Source organism: Vicugna pacos, chromosome 1 (assembly GCF_048564905.1).
Source record: "Vicugna pacos chromosome 1, VicPac4, whole genome shotgun sequence".
Classification (NCBI taxonomy): Eukaryota; Metazoa; Chordata; class Mammalia; order Artiodactyla; family Camelidae; genus Vicugna; species Vicugna pacos.
Window position 1 is genome coordinate 30,959,751 of NC_132987.1, and position 17,765 is coordinate 30,977,515.

Below are 17,765 nucleotides of genomic sequence, written 5' to 3' on the forward strand. Positions count from 1 at the left end.
CCCCTGCCTCCACGTGGACGGCTGAGGCCACCAGAGGGCAGCATGCCTCCATGGGGAACAAGGGTAGTGCCCCTAAGCCCAGTCCACTCACACCACCCTGAATCTTTCGCCTCCTTGTATCCTCTGAATTGCTTGTTTGCTGGTTAGGAGGTCAGTCAAAAAAGTGATGTTTCTCAAGGTAGTTGCAAGGAGAAGACAAAGAAGGAGAAGGAAAGGGAGGAGGGGTAAGAAAAGTTGTGTTGCTCAATAAATAATTCTCGTTGATCCTCAAATATGGGCTGACTTACCTGGCCCACCTTATCAGAGAAGAAACTGAAAGGTATAAATTATTTGCATGTTTGTAGTGACTTTCAAAGCACTGGATAAAAAAAAAAAATCTAAAGTTTCCAGTTCATTTTACAAAGCTAGAAAAGCTGTAAAAAATATTATAATCAAAAGCAGAATGATAGGTCAGCATTTCCAAAACTGACCCACGGATCCCTTTCTAATACATATTAATGAATGGTGCACACACAGAAAAAATTCTGTGATCAAACAACTTAGATCAGTGCTCCATATGCTATTCCTTTCTCAAAGACTCATAACACATTTTCATATAAAAGGCTCTAAGAAGTTCTACAGTAAAGAAATCAATTTAACCAAGAATTTCCCAAATGTATTTGACTGTAAGCAATCACTCCCTTTTTTGTGACGCAAAATCTTTTCTAAAGCAAGGAAGCCAAGAGACACTAAAACAATGATGACAAGTCAATTTGGAAACACAGCAGACTTCATCAGGACAGCAGACAGAGACCACAGCCCCTGCTCCAGATGTTAATAATGGATCGGTAATACTTCATAAGTCTGACAAATACGCGATTCTCCATTTGTACATTTATACTTTAAATTAGTACTTAGATCTTTCAAGGGACATTTTATTCCCTTAAATATCAGCATCAGTGCAATTTGTTTCTCTATTTGGTTTTTCTTCATTGGCTTTGAGAGGCACAAGTGAAATGTGGAAGAATCAGAATTAGCCCCAGAGAAAAGGTTTGACCAATCGGAAATTATTTTCTGGAACGTGTACTCAGAGTCCTCTGTACCTTGACACTCAAGTAGAAAGACATGGATGGAAAAGAATGGGCTTCCAAGACAGGTTGTGGGAGCCCAGTGTAATTTTTTTTTATGAGACTATTCTCTAACCCTATAAATAGCATGTCTCACATGCTATTAGAACCTTGGCTCCGTCCCGCCATGCCCAGAGCCACAATGCCTCTCTGCTGGCTCTGTGTCGGCAGGGCAGGCTGTAACTGGAAAGGCTTTATATAGCCTTCATGGGGGATGCAAATGATACAGCGTCCTTGCCCCAGCTTGAACAGCTCCACGGCTCTCATAATACCAATCCACACAGATCGCTGGCATTTGACAAAGGAGAGCATCCATTACACAAAATGTATTGGGCTATGAACACCTTGGGCTTGGAATAAACCGAATTTTAAAATGTCGAGTATTACATTCCATGCATAAAAACTTGGAGAGCTTCAGCCTAAAATAAATTCTTGAATGTATCTTGATTTCAGTACTGAAAAGTCATAATTTTGTTTCATAAGATATTATAAAATTTTGAATTCCTCTATTAGAGAATTAAAATTTCTAAGTGTCATATATATTTGTGATGTACATCAATCAAGATTTCTAGGTGTCACTTTTATATAAAGTCTATGTTTTGTTTAATAATTTCTAAATTTAGCAAGAGATTATAATACTAAAAATCTAACATTTTCTTTAAGAGGCAGATATCAACAGTCTCAATTGAGTATCTCTCTGGCTTGGTTAAAACGCAGATGAAATTATGACCTCCCCGCCCAAAAAAAATCCCTAAATATTTCAAAAATTGACTTTTCGTACAAAGCATAGGGCATAGGCACATGGACTGGTACTAATTAGTCGTTAGGCTGTCTCTCTGAAATGTTCACTTTTTTTATGGTTGTGACTTGAGTCATAGCAATGAAAAAATAAATAATCACAAGAAAAAAATCTGGTTATGTATATGGTTCAGCTACATCATTTCTTATGAAACCAATACCAAGTATTTTAATTTTTCTTTCTAATGATGAAAAAGGCCAGTAGATAAATCATATAAAAACACTATAAAAAGAGGTAGTGATTATTACACTGAGCAGTCTTGTAATTTTTAAAAGACTGCTCCAATATATCAAAAGAGGGAATGAGGTTTTAAGCATACTTGCAATAAATAAAAGGAGTCATTTTTCCTCTAGAATTATAAAATCACATCATTAAAAAAAAAGCTACTAGACACTAAAGTGAAAAATACAAACACTGAATTTAATGCGTTAAAATTCCAGACAGCCAGTATTAACTTTTCCAGAAGAGTTCATCTAGCCAGGATTCAATGTAGACACTGGGGAAATTCACGCCATCGAATGGAAAAAGGTCCTGTCTCTGGTGGTTTCCAGGGAAAGACTGTGAGGCTGGGATTGGTGTGCAGGAGCCTTACTGGGGAGCAGAAGCAGGAGGTGGGGTCTGAGAAACAGACCCAGGAGGTAGAAAGGGATGTGGGACTGGGTAGAGGGGAAAACTGAACTGTGATGTGGCTGTGATCAGTCTCAGTCACTTCAGTGAGTCCTGTAGGAAATCCTATGGAGCTCAGGTGGCCCTTTACAGCTGTGCATACTTGAGGTTAAGGGAGTCAAGCCTTTGTATCTCCACACTGACTGGTTTTTGGAGGTAGACTACCCTAGGGAGGAAATGAAACCTGGTGCAAGATCATCTGCTTTGGCCAAGAGCAATGCCTGGGGAAGGACTCGGCTGTGAATTAGCAGCATGCAATACTCAGGGCAGCTGCTGCTGGGAAGGGTTCCCAGGTTTTGCAGGAAGCAGCCACTACCAGTCCCGAGAGTGGAGACTGTTACTAATCAGTGATACTGAGCTGCAAGAATTCCTGACATTAGTGAAATGCCATGAGAAATTCATTTCATGCTTGTCTACTCAGGTAAAATCCAAAGAAGAAAAGTCTGCAGAACATAAATAAATAAATGCAAGCTGGAGTATAAGTTTGGGAAGAACAGAAATAGATGTAACTCTGAGATAACTGATATCTGCTGAAGTCTGAAGTCAAGGGTTCATTTAGATTTTTCTCCCCCACATACATGCAACATACCATCCACACCATGATTCTCAAGTCAAGAAAATTTAGCCTAGCAATAGCTCCAGGTCAGAGAAATGTGACAATACTCTGTCGGACAGACATCAAATGAAGGACTCTGCATGCTGTTTCTAAACTCGGGGCAAAACTAAAACCACACACTCGTAGATAGGTAATACCATGCAGAGGGACCTTGGCTTAGCAATAGCACAACAGCATTCTATTTCCCCCGTTACAGTGTTTTGGCTGCTGAGAGAGTTGTTTCCAAATACCTAACCCAAATGAAATGTAAAATGTAAACTCCCTACCTCTCAGTCTTCACTGCATCTCAAATCTAAAATGGCTCACACCAGCCTCCCCATCAAATTCACTCACACTTTTTTTTTTCAAACAGGATATAAAACAGATAAGAGAGGTACATGATACTCTCAGATGCATTCACTAAAACCAACTTGCAGGAAATCATTAATTATTTTTAAGTCAAAGGAACAAAATATTAGAAATTCAATCCATTTTTAGTAGCACAATTTTGGGGTAGAGGTGTTGATGCAATATATATCGTGCATTTTTACTCAACCAGAAACCCACCCTTTTTTCAAGGCTAAAACACACAGCTTCAGAATCATTTATATACTTAAGTATATTGAACAAGCTATTGTATGTGAAGCATACAGTTTTCAAAGCAAGAAAGGATCTTAGATGACCTAGTTCAACCTACCCATTTTACAGATAGGGAAGGTGAGACCAGAAGTGTGCAACCACTCACGGAAGAACACAGAGCTAATTAGTAGCCACTGCCACACAAGAACCAATTCTCAAAGCAGTGTTCTTTCTGCAACAATAGCTCCACTAGCATTTCAGAAAATTGCAGTGTGTTCTTGTTTCCTACGTCACTACAATTAGCATTTACTCTAGTCAGAGCCTGTGGTTCCTAATGTGGTGATTAATGCTAGTGTGTAAATGTTTAAGCTACTTCGGTATTTTGTGAACAATCCAGGAAACTGTAGCCAGATTTTGTATCTTAGATAAACCTGGTTATATATTTTGTATGGCTCTTAAAGCTGGGTAATGTGGTTACCAAGTCACGAAATTTTAAATATATGTAATGTGAGTTCTTTACCTGGGCTCCAGCCCCATGCAAAACTGAGTCCATTAGACCCTTGTGCCGATGGAACTGGCGGCTCTAATAACCTCCAGCAATATTCTGTCTGGCAAGAGGTTTCCAGTCTAAGAGGATGCATGGCCTAAAGCCAGTACCAATCATATAGCATGAAAAAGTTAAAACCAGAATATAGTTTCAAAATCTGTAAGGCATTCTGAATGTCTGGCTAACCCTGCGTTGTAATTTTCATTCTAGCTTTCCCATTTTATTCAGAACAGGATTTTGTGTTACGATTTTTAAAGAAAATACAGAGGGGGAAAATCCATAACAATACATCTTTCCAAAGTTCTCTAAAAATTCTTTTACTGCTTTTTGCTTTTATTCTGAGTGTTACAAGGAAAAAAAAAGAAAAAATATATATATTCTCATATTTGAATTTCTCCTCATTTCCAGACATGATACACTTTTGCTGCGTATACGTTATATATTCTCTATGGCAGATTGGCTCAGTCTATGTTGGTGAAGCCAAGGTTAAAAGTTCAATCACAACAACAGTCAATGACTTTCACTCTGACTTGTGGCCCTAGACAGTCTTCCAGACCCGAACTACCCCTCTAATAAAAGACATTAGGAAAACCCCATACAAGAGCGAATGGTCTCCTCGTACTACTAGGAAATATCTTCAATAACATGTCCTTTGTCCAGAGGCCAGTAGCACAATCTCTGCACAAAAAAAAACAGAGGCACTGACATTTTTAAAAAAACTTCTACATCCCAGGCCTTTCCCTGAACCCTACAGACATTTTAAAGAGAAAGCTAGTTACAGTCCCTGGATTCTAAATTCTAAATTCTGTTTCTTCCAAGAAGACTGCTGGAAAATTTCAACTAACCCTGATTCCCTTCTTCGAGTTCCTCTTGCACTTAGAATCTATAACTGGACATTAGAACACCTTTCCACCGGTATTTTCTTTTTCATTTTCATTTGTTCTGCAACACAGGAGGGTCTCATTTCCCCCAACTAGATTACAGACTCTTGCAAATCAAGAATTATTGGCTCCCTTCTCCCTCCCACACAACGCTTAACACAAAAGTGATCACACCACTGATACCAACTGACTGTCGCTTCCTTAGTGCTCTTAAGCAGCTTTAAAAAAAGATACATATAGTTAAGAATGACTGTGTGATTTCAGATAAAATTTTGACTGAGAGTTTATTTCAACTGAGAATCTTTTTCCTTGAAAATTCTCTCTCAAAACACTGACAGTAACCTTTAATCCACACAAAATGCAAAGGCTAAACATAAAACTAATAAGTAATATATTCATACATGAATTTCAGTACACAGTTTGTATATAATAAGAAGTGCAAAAGCAAGTTATTGTCACTATATGTATAGAAAAAAATAACGATAGATACCCAAGTATTACGTTAAACCATGTGAAATTGTGGAGGTTTTTATTTTTATTTTTTTTATTGAAGTAGTCAATTTACAATGTGTCAATTTCTGGGGTACAGCATAATGCTTCAGTCATACATGAACATACGTATATTTGTTTCCATATTCTTTTCCACCATAGGTTACTATAAGATATTGAATACAGTTCCCTGTGCTATACAATATAAACTTGTTGTTTAACTTTTTTTATATATAGTAGTTAGTATCTGCAAATCTCAAACTCCCATTTTATCCCTTCCCATCCCCTCCCCTGTTAACCGTAAGTCTCTTTTCTATGCTTGTGAGTCTGTTTCTGAAAACTGTGTTTTTTGTTGCTCAAGAATGTTCAACTCCCAGTAAGTCCATATGGCTAGACCTGTTACTAACTGTGCTTAGTTCTAGATGTGAACATTATAGGTGACTTAAAATGTTCTCCATATTTTAGGGTATTTCTATTATTAGGTATTTTCTATTTTTCTATTGTGAGCATTTATGTTTAAATTAGAAAAACAATTTAAAATACCTCCTGATCTATTGACTGTACTAGTAAAGAATTTGTTTCTGATTTACAGAAAGATGGCTCTTGGTCAAATTAGATACAGCTCAATGCTCCTTGAGAAGGCAGCTCTTTAGTATCTAACACCCTCTAGTGAGCAGACTGCAAACCCTCAGTTCACTCTTCGAATTACACTTGAATATAGAGGACCCCTACAGTTAATGCTATCACTAATAGTTTTCAATTGCAGAATATTGCAAGCTCATTCCTAAATGAGTTCAGTTTTTATTTTTCCCTGGGCCAAATGAGTCCAATATTTCTTTTATTAATGGGTCCAGCCTTTACCTTGAATTCAATATGAATTGCAAAGACTCAGAGGAAAGAACGGTATCACCATGTTAAGGACGTCAGTGTCAGCTTGATCATCCACCACCTTTCTAACATCAGTGAAGCCCATGTCTGTTACCTAGTGCACAGGCCAGAGGAACCAAACATGTAATCTAGTTCAGGCAGGCTGGAGGGATTATTAAATGCTACAAATGAAGCTGAGGGCCGATGCCAAACATGGCTCTCATGTTGGTATATATTTATTCCGAAATTGTGTAAATGTCAGCCATTTCTAGAATTTCAATTTAGCCTTCTGTTGTTCTGCTGTGGGTTAAGATTTATTGTGAAAATTGTAATTTGATGCAACAAATAAATGTACATCAAATATAGGTATTCATTTGTAATTATACCTCATTCGCTTCCTAAATTATCTACTGCTTCCTGAGGCTGAATTTCTCCTCATGGAGATGTTGTTGGCACATCTCCAGGATCACTCCCTTCTTCTCCAGGAAGTTTCCAGCAGCAAGTCCACATACATCTCTGGTTTCCCTTTACACTGGGAGGGCTCTTTGTGAGATACAAGCCTCGGACTGGAAACCATCTCACATTTCCTACTTTGTTGGTTCAATGAGCATTTTCTATGATCCTATTAGAAGTAAGCCACCGTGCTTTGTGATGTGTGGAGTATAAAGATGAATTAATTTTTTTAATGGACAATTCCCCTAGGACAGCCGATAACCTAGAAAAGGAACTCACATCTGTGTGTGAGTAACTATAAAGTAAGGCAGATGGTGACAAGAGGCCCCTGTGAAAGGTTCGAATGAACTGGAGTTGTGAGAAGGCAGTAGCTCTACCATCACAGATGACTTTGGGGAGAAGGTGGCACCCTGTCTTCAACAATAGCCCAGCTCAAAATCTCTCCTCTGCCCCTTCCCACCCCACTGTCCTCTGCACCAACCTCTCCTCTTCCAAATGTTTCCATTTATTCTTGCCTATTGCCACCAGAACTATGTCATACTGAGGGGATGGTCAAACGTCAAGGGGAGATGGAACCGGGACAAGAAAAAGAAAAGACAACAAGGCCAGGAGACCAAAGAAAAAGACAAAATGGGTCCTGCTGAGACAGGCAAAGGGCTCACACTTCAGGACTCAGACGGGGCAGCAGAAACCTGCTGCAAGTCCCCCTTTCAACACGTAGCTTGGTGTAGGCTGTGGGAAGGGTATCTCGTAGTAAAACATACCTACACCGAGGCAAATAAGCGCTTAGGGCTCCAGGTAAGAGTTCTTCTATTAAGTAAGGTTCTTCTATTAGCCAAGCCACAGCTACAGTGCAGGAAAGAAGAGTTTCTTCCACTCCCATGATGGCCACAGGTCCCTGAGCCAGGAGGAGGCAACATTCCTTGGGTTATCCCAGGAAACTCAAAGCTTTGAGCTCAGGCTCACTTGGTTTGGATCATCACATTTCATATATGTTGAGAAAGCAGGAAAAGACCATTCTTCTCAAAATAGAGAATAGGATGGGCTTTTTCTTCAATGTTCCTAATAATCTTCTGTTATAAGTAAAAGATAGGGTGGAGGAGACCTGGGAAAACAGCCCTTCAAGGACACAGCCCCACTTTACATCTTACCCAGACAACAACAGAAACCCCAAAGGACCAAACCGTGCAGGGAACAAGCCAGCAGCCCCTTCTGTTCTCTTATGGACACCCTTCCTCCTCCCCAGTCCCCTGCCTCTAACCTGAACCTGTGTGCCCCCTCCACCCTCCAAGCTTTCCAACTCTGCCCTCCGGAAAGACTTGCGCTCAGTTCCTCTAATAACTAGGAGTCTTTTAATCTCAATTTCTCATTTAGTCTCAGTTTCTCATTTCCTCACCTGTAGAATGGAAATCATGACTCCTTCACAGAAATGTCAAGTGGATCACACAAGATGTTTATAAAATCATTTGACTTTACGTATGTAAATTCTATGTACATGACTTTTTGTGCACAAATGATTTAAGGTGAGGTGGTCTGCGTCCGTTTAGACAAGGGTGTCTAGCACACAGCAGTTCTTCAGCTCCTTTGCTGCTATCCCCCTGGATTTGCTGTCATTTATGCTGTTCTGTAAGTTAAGCATGAGTATGTGTGAAAGTGATTTATAAACTGCAAAGATCTATGCAAATGTGGTATTGCTAATGATTTACTTACTCTGAGGTGTTACCCTTCCCCAGGGATATTTGCATTTTGTTTGGACACAAAATCTCAAGCTAAAGGCAATGTTATCATGGCAGGGATTCAGATATCAAACAGGCTGGGGGAAGAGAATGAAGAAGAAATAGACAATCTCCTCAGGGTCCCCCAAAATGGTATTGAGGAGAGAAAGCAGTTTTCTGTTTTCTCTACAGATAAAGGCAGCTCCAAGTAAAGTCAATTGGTGATTGTACACAGTGTTGAGGGTAATCAGAAATAGCTGGTTCCAAACAGTTAGTCATAAAGCTCGATATATTAGTCTCTGAGTGTCTCAGGTCTCCTCGGATGTCCTCCATCACACAAGGACTCCGTAGACATGCAAGAGCAAACACACACATCTTCAAACATGCGGTGCTGAGCCTGCTTCCCTCCCAGCTTTGCTCTCCCACCAGACAATTGGGAAAAGATCATTCTCCGTGAGTTAAAGGATCAGAATCATTTACTCAGGAAGCCTCCACTTTACACTCAGAAGTGAAGGCCAGAGAAGAGACACAGCTGAGTGTAAATCACATGTCCAGAGAATGGCAGACCCAGCTGGAATTCATGCCTCTTCTTTCCCCACCACCCTGTGCCCACACTGCCTCATGGTGGCAGCTGGCTTTTGCTCTAGGATCTAAGGCAAATACAAGTTCCAACGTCATTAACCACATAAACTATTCTAAGGGAGAAGCTTTGGTAAACTATGCCTATTTGGATTTAGTGCAGCACTGATTCCAGCAGATGACAATTAAAAACTCTATGACTCCTGCGTAAGGGTGAGGAGCCCAGTCTATGCTCATAAGTGATTACAGCAGTTTTTGTTCCGATTTAATCAATGTTTAGGTACAAGAATATTAGACTCAATCCTTCTCTTCTGAATGACATCCCCCCCATCTGAAACAAAAAATCTGAAATCTAAGTTTGCTAATTCATCTGACCCAAAATATGTTACGCACTGGCTCTGAACCAGGTGCAGTGGAGACTCAGTGAGAGGATGCTGATATAAACAGGGCATGATGCCCATTATATATAAGCCCATGGATCTGATCCAGCCATGCAGGGACATTCACAAACAACTCAACAACCAGAGGTTAAAGAGAGCACGTTTTACTCAATGATAAATAAACAACCCAATCCAAAAATGGGCAGAAGACCTAAACAAGCAATTCTCCAATGAAGACATGAAAAAATGCTCAACATCACCAATTATCAGAGAAATGCAAATCAAAACTACAATGAGGTATTACCTCATGCCAGACAGAATGGCCATCATTCAAAAGTCCAAACGATAAATGCTGCCAAGAGTGTGGAGAAAAGGGAACCCTCCTACACTGTTGGCAGGAATGTAGTCTGGTGCAGCCAGTATGGGAAACAGTGTGGAGATATCTTAAAAAACTAAATACAGACTTACCATATGATCCAGCAATCCTACTCCTGGGCATATATTTGGAGGAAACTCTAATTCAAAAAGACACCTGCACCCCAATGTTCACAACAGCACCATTTACAATAGCCAAGACATGGAAACAACCTAAATGTCCATTGACAGATGACTGGATAAAGAAGTTGTGGTATATTTAAACAATGGAATACTATTCAGCTATAAAAAAGAACAAAATAATGCCATTTGTAGCAACATGGATGAAACTGGAGATTGTCATACTAAGTGAAGTAAACCAGAAAGAGAAAGAAAAATATCATATGATATCACTTGTATGTGGAATCTAAAACAATGACACAAATGAACTTATTCACAAAACAGAAACAGACTCACAGACATAGAAAACAAACTTGTGGTTACCGGGGGGAAAGGGGTGGGAAGGGGTAAGTTGGGAGTTCTAGATTTGCAGATACACTACTATATAAAAAACAGATAAACAATAAGGTCCTACTGTATAGCACAGGAAACTATACTCAATATCTTGTAATAGCATATAATGAAAAAGAATATGAAAAGGAATATATATATATATAACTGAAACATTATGCTGTACACTAGAAAGTAACAATATTATAAACCAACTATATTTCAATTTTCTAAAAAAGAACTAGTTTTAAGGAGATCTATTCACTTCTGACTCTAAATTTCAAGACTTAATAAGATTATGAAATATGGTTGGACCAGAGCAGCAATTTCCAGATCTGGCTGATGTTTTTCAAGTCCTTCTCCCCGATATTCTGAGTTACTCAGCCCAGATAAGCACTGAGAGATATGTATTTTTAAGCTCCCCAGGTGAATCTGATAAATCTGATGTCAGGTTTGAGATCTTCTTATCACTAGGTGACCTTGATGTCCCTTCCAAAACCAAGGGCTCTCATCATTGTGAACAACAGTCAAGGGCAACAAAACCAGCTCCTGCTGGGCCTCTTGTCAGCTGATGCCAGAGCTAAGAGCCCTGCAAGTTTTGGAAGCAGTCTCTTTAGAAACAGAGGCAGGCTTTTTATTCTGCATGTGGACCTTAAGGCATGTCTTATACACAATATGTATGCAAACACTGGTAATATGGATATCAACCAAAGGCGCTTATCAGTATGAGATTTAGAAAATGCTATTGATGCCATTTCCAAAAAAGAGCCACTGTTTCAGTCTTTCAGAAAGCACCATATGTGGTGAATGCACTTTTGAAGAAACAAGTCAACATTTATAATTGTTGAACAGAGAGCCATGGGATGCACCATATTGCTAATCTGCTTTACTTGAAAGCAGTTGGAACACTGAGCACTGGCTTGTATTTCCTTTTCAGGGAACCAATTTAACTGAGAGCCAAATAGACAGCACAAAGCTCTGCAAGTCAGACAAAAGAGTTATTAAAACTGTCAAGGACAACACGCACTTAAGGATGAAAGTAAACTGTAGCTGATGCCTTCTTTCCACTTGCTAATATCCATGTTTCCCTTGGATGTGTGCTTGTCAATTCAAAATTATTAAGTTCCAAATGAGTCATCTGTTTTGTCTCTTTTTTTGTTGCTGTTAATAGAGGTATTGGGGATTGAACCCAGGACTTTGTGCATGCTAAGCACGCACTCTACCGCTGAACTATATCCACCCCCCAAGTTGTGATTTGTTTTGCCTTGATGGAAATACGTAAGATTCTTTTTGGAGTGTTATTTCTAAAATAGAAATAATAGTGGACTCCTACTGATCATTGGCAGATTTATTTTTACATGTGAATCCCTGAAGAATCCACTCCAGGAATAAGTATAGGAACATAGAGATCTTTGGATAAAGATCTCCAGCGCCAGTGTTCTCCTCCAGTTTCTATACCATCACTGTCAGTGCCATTCTTTGGATATCTGCTATATATTCCTGACTTGTTACACTTAGGTGTTTTTGTTTTGTTTTGTGTGAAGTGTTTTCTGGTAGAATGCTGTTTGCAGGCTGTGTCCTCTGTCCAGGTTAGAAAGAAGGGACTGTCCAAGTTGACATGGGTGCCCAGGTATCCTGGCCCTCCTCTTTGGGGGGCAGGGTTATGGTATGATAGATGGAGTCCACTGGGTCTGTAAACCAACCAAGTGAGTGTTCCTGCTTCCCAAATTTATAATTGGGATCAGTGTGCTTAGTCAGTGGGTATAATGCCCTCAGCCTGTGAAATAAGGAATCTCATGATGGGTAAGGTCAAACTGAGACCTCTGAAACTGCCTACCCCCAAATTTTAAAAAATCACATCCCAGGGATGGTGGATGGCAGGAATCAACAACACCCTTAAGGGCCTAAAGGATGCAGGGGTGATGGTCCCCATCATATCTTCATTTGATTCTCTAGTCTGGTCCATGCAAAAAAAAAAAAAAGAAAAAAAAGAAAAAGAAAAAACAGATGGGTTCTAAAGGGAACCCTCCTACATTGTTGGTGGGAATGTAAATTGGTGCAGTCACTATGAAGAATAGTATGGAGGTTCCTTAAAAAACTAAAAATAGGGTGGGGAGGGTATAGCTCAAGTGGTAGAGCTGCATACTTAGCATACATCTGGGTTCAATCCCCAGTACCTCTCCAAAAATAAATAAACAAGTAAACCTAATTACCTCCCCCCATACAAAAAAATTAAATTAAAAAAATCTAAAAATAGAGTTGCCAGATGATCCAGAAATCCCACTCCTAGGCATATATCTGGCAAAGATGAAAACGCTAATTTCAAAAGATACATGCACCCCAGTGTTCAGAACAGCACTATTTACAATAGCCAAGACATGAAAGCAACCTAAATGTCCATCAACAGATGGCTGGATAAAGATGTGGTATACATACACAATGGAATACTACTCAGCCATAAAAAGGAATGAAATAATGCCATTTACAGTAACATGGATGCACCCAGAGATTATCATGCTAAATAAGTTAGATACAGATAAATATCGTATAATACCACTTACATGTGGAATATAAAAAAAAATACAAATGAACTTATTTACAAAGCAGAAATAGACTCAGACATAGGAAACAAACTTATGGCTACTAAAGGGGAAAGTGGAGGAGAGATAAATTAGGAGTTTGAGATTAGCAGACACACACTATTGTATATAAAGTAGATTTAAAAAACAGGACCTACTATATAGCACAGGGAACTATATTCAGTATCTTGTAACAACCTATAATGGAAAAGAATCTGAAAAAGAATATATATATATATGTATAACTGAATCACTCTACTGTACACATGAAACTAATACATTGTAAATCAACTATACTTCAATAAAAATTTGTTTCTTTTGGAAGAAAACAGATGGGTTCTAGAGTGGACTCCCGAAAACTCAACCAGGTAACAGCCCCAACTGCAGCCACTGTGCTACATGCAGTATTTTTCTAGAGCAGATCAACACAGCCTCAGCCTCAGGTGCATGGTATGTGGCCACTGATTTGGCTATTTTTCTCTTCTATTCTTATCCGAAAAAAAGGATGAGAAACAGTTTGCATTCAGATGGAACAGGCAGCACCGTACGTTCACAATTTGACCTAGAACTCTGTTAACTCTCCTTCCTCTGGTCATGATATATTCCAAAGATATCTGGACTATGTGGATATCCCACAGAGAATCACGATGATTCATTACACCAGTAACATTATGCTACTGGGCTGGATAATAAGAAATCGAACAACCTTGAGGCCTTGGTAAGACCCACGTACTCCAGAAGGTGGAAGACAAGCCTTACAAAGATTCAAGGGGCTATAGCCATAAAAAAAAAAATACTGGTGTTCAGTGGTATTGGGCATGCCAGTAAATCCTCTCCAAAGTAAAAGAAGAATTATCGCAGCTTACCTTCTACCCTGCAGTAGGAAGCTCAGCGCATTTAGGATCTGACGGCAGCACGTTCCACACCTGGGAACACGGTTCCGGCCTCTGTAGCGAGTGACGCAAACTCCCGCTGGCCCTGAGCGGGGCCCCGGGAAGGAAGGGCTCTGCCGCAGGCCCGGGCCGCGGGGGCACACGCAGCCCTGCCGCCGGGGCCTTCGCAGGCGGCGGAGAGATCCGTGGTGGGGAAAGACGCTGCACGGGGCGTCTGTACGCTGCGGCGGAGGATGACGGCACGAGCCCTGGAAGTCTGGCGCGAGGCCATGCCCCAGGCAGGGAGGACTCAGACACCTTCGAGAGACAACTGCTCACTGGCTCCTGAGCTCTGGGCGAGACGCAGCGCTTGGCCGCGGGGCACGAGGCAACCATGCGTCCAGAACTGCTCAGCACGAACGTGGTCCTGTCAGACCCATCGAGTCATGATGTGGGCCCAGCAGCGGCTCATGACAAGATGGCGAGGGTGTAGCTGGGCTCGAACGCAGGCGAGCCGCACAAGCGTGCAGCGCAGACCCCCTCGGCCGCCATTTCGCCCTCCCCTCCCCTCAAGCCCGCGGCCTTCTGGGAAATCACTTCTGATCAGCTGATGCCCACGCTTTAGGGGTGGGTTGGCCCAGCAGGCGGGGCAAGTTGGAAATGGGTGGCAGCTGTTCGAGCTTCACTCACAATGCAGCCATGCAAGAACAGTTTCAAGTCCTCCCAATGCTTCGTTCCGGACTAGAAAATAATCCAGCGTGTGGAAATTAAATACCAGCCAAATCTGACCCACACTGAAATGATTTATTTTTCAATTGACTGATACCCAAGATACCAGCATTATCACAGGTGTTCATTATCCAGCAGATGCTAACTTTTTCATATTAACTGACAACCTGAAAGACAGGCAGCTGAGCTACCCTCAAGCTAATTGCAAATGATGTTATTCAGAGTCTCAGATCTCTTTAATTTCTAATATCATCTTTACCTGCTGAGGAGGTAAGGCTTTGATATTGGGTCACCTCACATCACAGTACAAAGCAGGTTTTGCCAGAAGCCCACAGCAGCCCACACACATCCCCAGCAATGCACAGGAACAAATGCAAAGCATCTGCCCATGTTAATTACATTAAGATCAGCGGAAACCTGGCTGCCACTTAAAATAACAGACTCAAAATAAAAGGAAGGCTGGTTCTTTGAAGAGTGGTAAACAAACAAATGAATTTATTCCTTCTTGGGAAACTTATTCAGAAAAGGCATTACATTTTGCATACAGGAAGACAAACGCATAGTCATTTTAATTACATCACATTCAGAAATCCCGCCCAACACCTACTTTTATTCCACCCCAACTTAATTAGCTTAATTAGCTTTCTGGCTCTCACTTTATTTTGCTGCCACGCTTTTGGAATGACCACCTTTTAGACACAATCATACTGACGTGTAACATGCCGCTCTGTGACATGCTTGTTGCTATGTGGCAGTGCTTTTTGCTAAGTTTTCTTATCTGAGCCCAGCAGGGACTGTACAAAACATTTCTGTTACCTGTCCAGGAGGCATGCACACCATGAAGCCAAATCATACTGCTTTCTTAAGCCTGTCTTCACTTAGCATATGGAAAGAAATGTGATAGCTTTTCTGAACCGACCCTGAGCAAAATTGTCAACAGGCTCAAGAGAAACTTACAGCTGAAAGGAAACAGAATTCATCTAGACTAATCCACACATTTTGCATACTGTAAATCCACGTCCTAAAGAGTGGATGACCTTCTGCAAAGACATTCGGCTAGAGTAGGAAATGCTAGTAGTCATGCCGTTATGACAACGCACCTCATCAAAGAGAAGGCATTAGCTGAATTAGTGGGATTGCCTTAGAAATCCCCCTTCCAATTCCTGCCTCCAGTTCAGCCCCAGACCTCTTCTCTGGTTACTGACTCTCTGCTCCAATCTTTGCCATCTCCCTGGTTGGTTCCAGCTATCCCTCCTGGTGTATGGTGTCAACTAGGGTCTAGTCAAGAGGATAGTTATGCCAAGTATTTAAAACAAACGGAAGGGGAAGGGTAATAGCTCAATGGTAGAGCACGTGCTTAGCATGCATAAGGTCCTGAGTTCAATTCCCCATACCTACATTTAAAAAAAAAAGAAAGAAAGAAAGAAAGAAATGTGTGGACAGACTCACATAGAAAACAAACTTATGGTTACCATGGGGGAAAAGGTGGAAAGGAATAAACTGGGAGTTTGAGATTTGTAGATACTAACTACTATATATAAAATAGATAAGCAACAGGGTCCTATTGTATAGCACAGGAAACTATATTCAATACCTTGTCATGGCCTATAATGAAAAAGAATATGAAAAGGAATATACATGCATATAAATGAATCACTATGCTGTACACCAGAAACTAACATATTGTAAATCAACTATACTTCAATTTTAAAATTAACAAAATAAAATAGACGGGATTTAACTCCAAGACTTGGTTATGTGCATACAAATGATCAAAAGGCACATGAAAAAATGCTCAATATCACTAATTATCAGAGAAATGCAAATCAAAACTACAATGAGGTATCACCTCACACCAGTCAGAATGGCCATTATTCAAAAATCCACAAATGACAAATGCTGGAGAGGCTGTGGAGAAAGGGGAACCCTCCTACACTGCTGGTGGGAATGCAGTTTGGTGCAGCCACTGGGGAAAACAGTATGGAGATTCCTCAAAAGACTAGGAATAGACTTACCATATGACCCAGGAATCCCACTCCTGGGCTTGTATCCAGAAGGAACCCTACTTCAGGATGACACCTGTACCCCAATGTTCATAGCAGCACTATTTACAATAGCCAAGACATGGAAACAGCCTAAATGTCCATCAACAGGTGATTGGATAAAGAAGAGGTGGTATATTTATACAATGGAATACTACTCAGCCATAAAAACCAACAACATAATGCCACTTGCAGCAACATGGATGCTCCTAGAGAATGTCATTCTAAGTGAAGTAAGCCAGAAAGAGAAAGAAAAATACCATATGAGATCGCTCATATGTGGAATCTAAAAAACAAGAACAAAAACAAACAAACAAACAAAAACAAAGCGTAAATACAGGACAGAAATAGACTCATAGAGAATACAGACTTGTGGTTGCCAGGGGGGTGGAGGGTGGGAAGGGATAGACTGGGATTTTAAAATTGTAGAATAGATAAACAAGATTACACTGTATAGCACAGGGATATATACACAAAATGTTATAACTCAGAAAAAAATGTGACAATGAGTGTGTATATGTCCATGAATGACTGAAAAATTGTGCTGAACACTGGAATTTGACACAACATTGTAAAATGATTATAAATCAATAAAAAATGTTAAAAAAAATAATGCCAAAAAAAAAAAAGACTTGGTTATGTGGTTGTTGGAACACTGAAAGAGCGAAAAATAGCACGCTGACATAACCCAGATATTAGTCATTGCAGGCAGCAGCTACCACCGCAGGTGGGGGAACAACAGGAAAGGAGTGGTAGCACCAGAGGCTGTGCCCTCCCAGGAATGCTCCCCACGACAGGACGCTCCAACAGCCAAGGCTCTAGCCCCCAGCTGGTGCCTCTTAGCTGATACCTGGAGCCACGGAAGGAATTGCCATGTGGTTGGTGCTGGTCAAATCATTCCAATAGGAGTTATTCTAGTGCTAAAGAAAATGAACTGCTTATGAAAAGAAACCTTTTATAGCAAGTGAAAGCTTTGTGATGTTAATGAAAATCATTTTAATTAATCATTAAAGCCAGTCCCTT

General features: G+C 40.4%; 1 protein-coding gene across 1 annotated transcript in view; it reads right to left on the reverse strand.

The window, feature by feature from the left end:
• Positions 1-14,152, reverse strand: part of STRIT1 (small transmembrane regulator of ion transport 1) — a 39,019-nt gene extending 24,867 nt beyond the window's left edge. Inside the window, exon 1 of the mRNA XM_072959262.1 lies at positions 13,966-14,152. The gene's annotated coding sequence lies outside the window, so the exon portion shown is untranslated. The remainder of the gene's footprint in view (positions 1-13,965) is intronic.
• Positions 14,153-17,765: the final 3,613 nt, after the last annotated feature.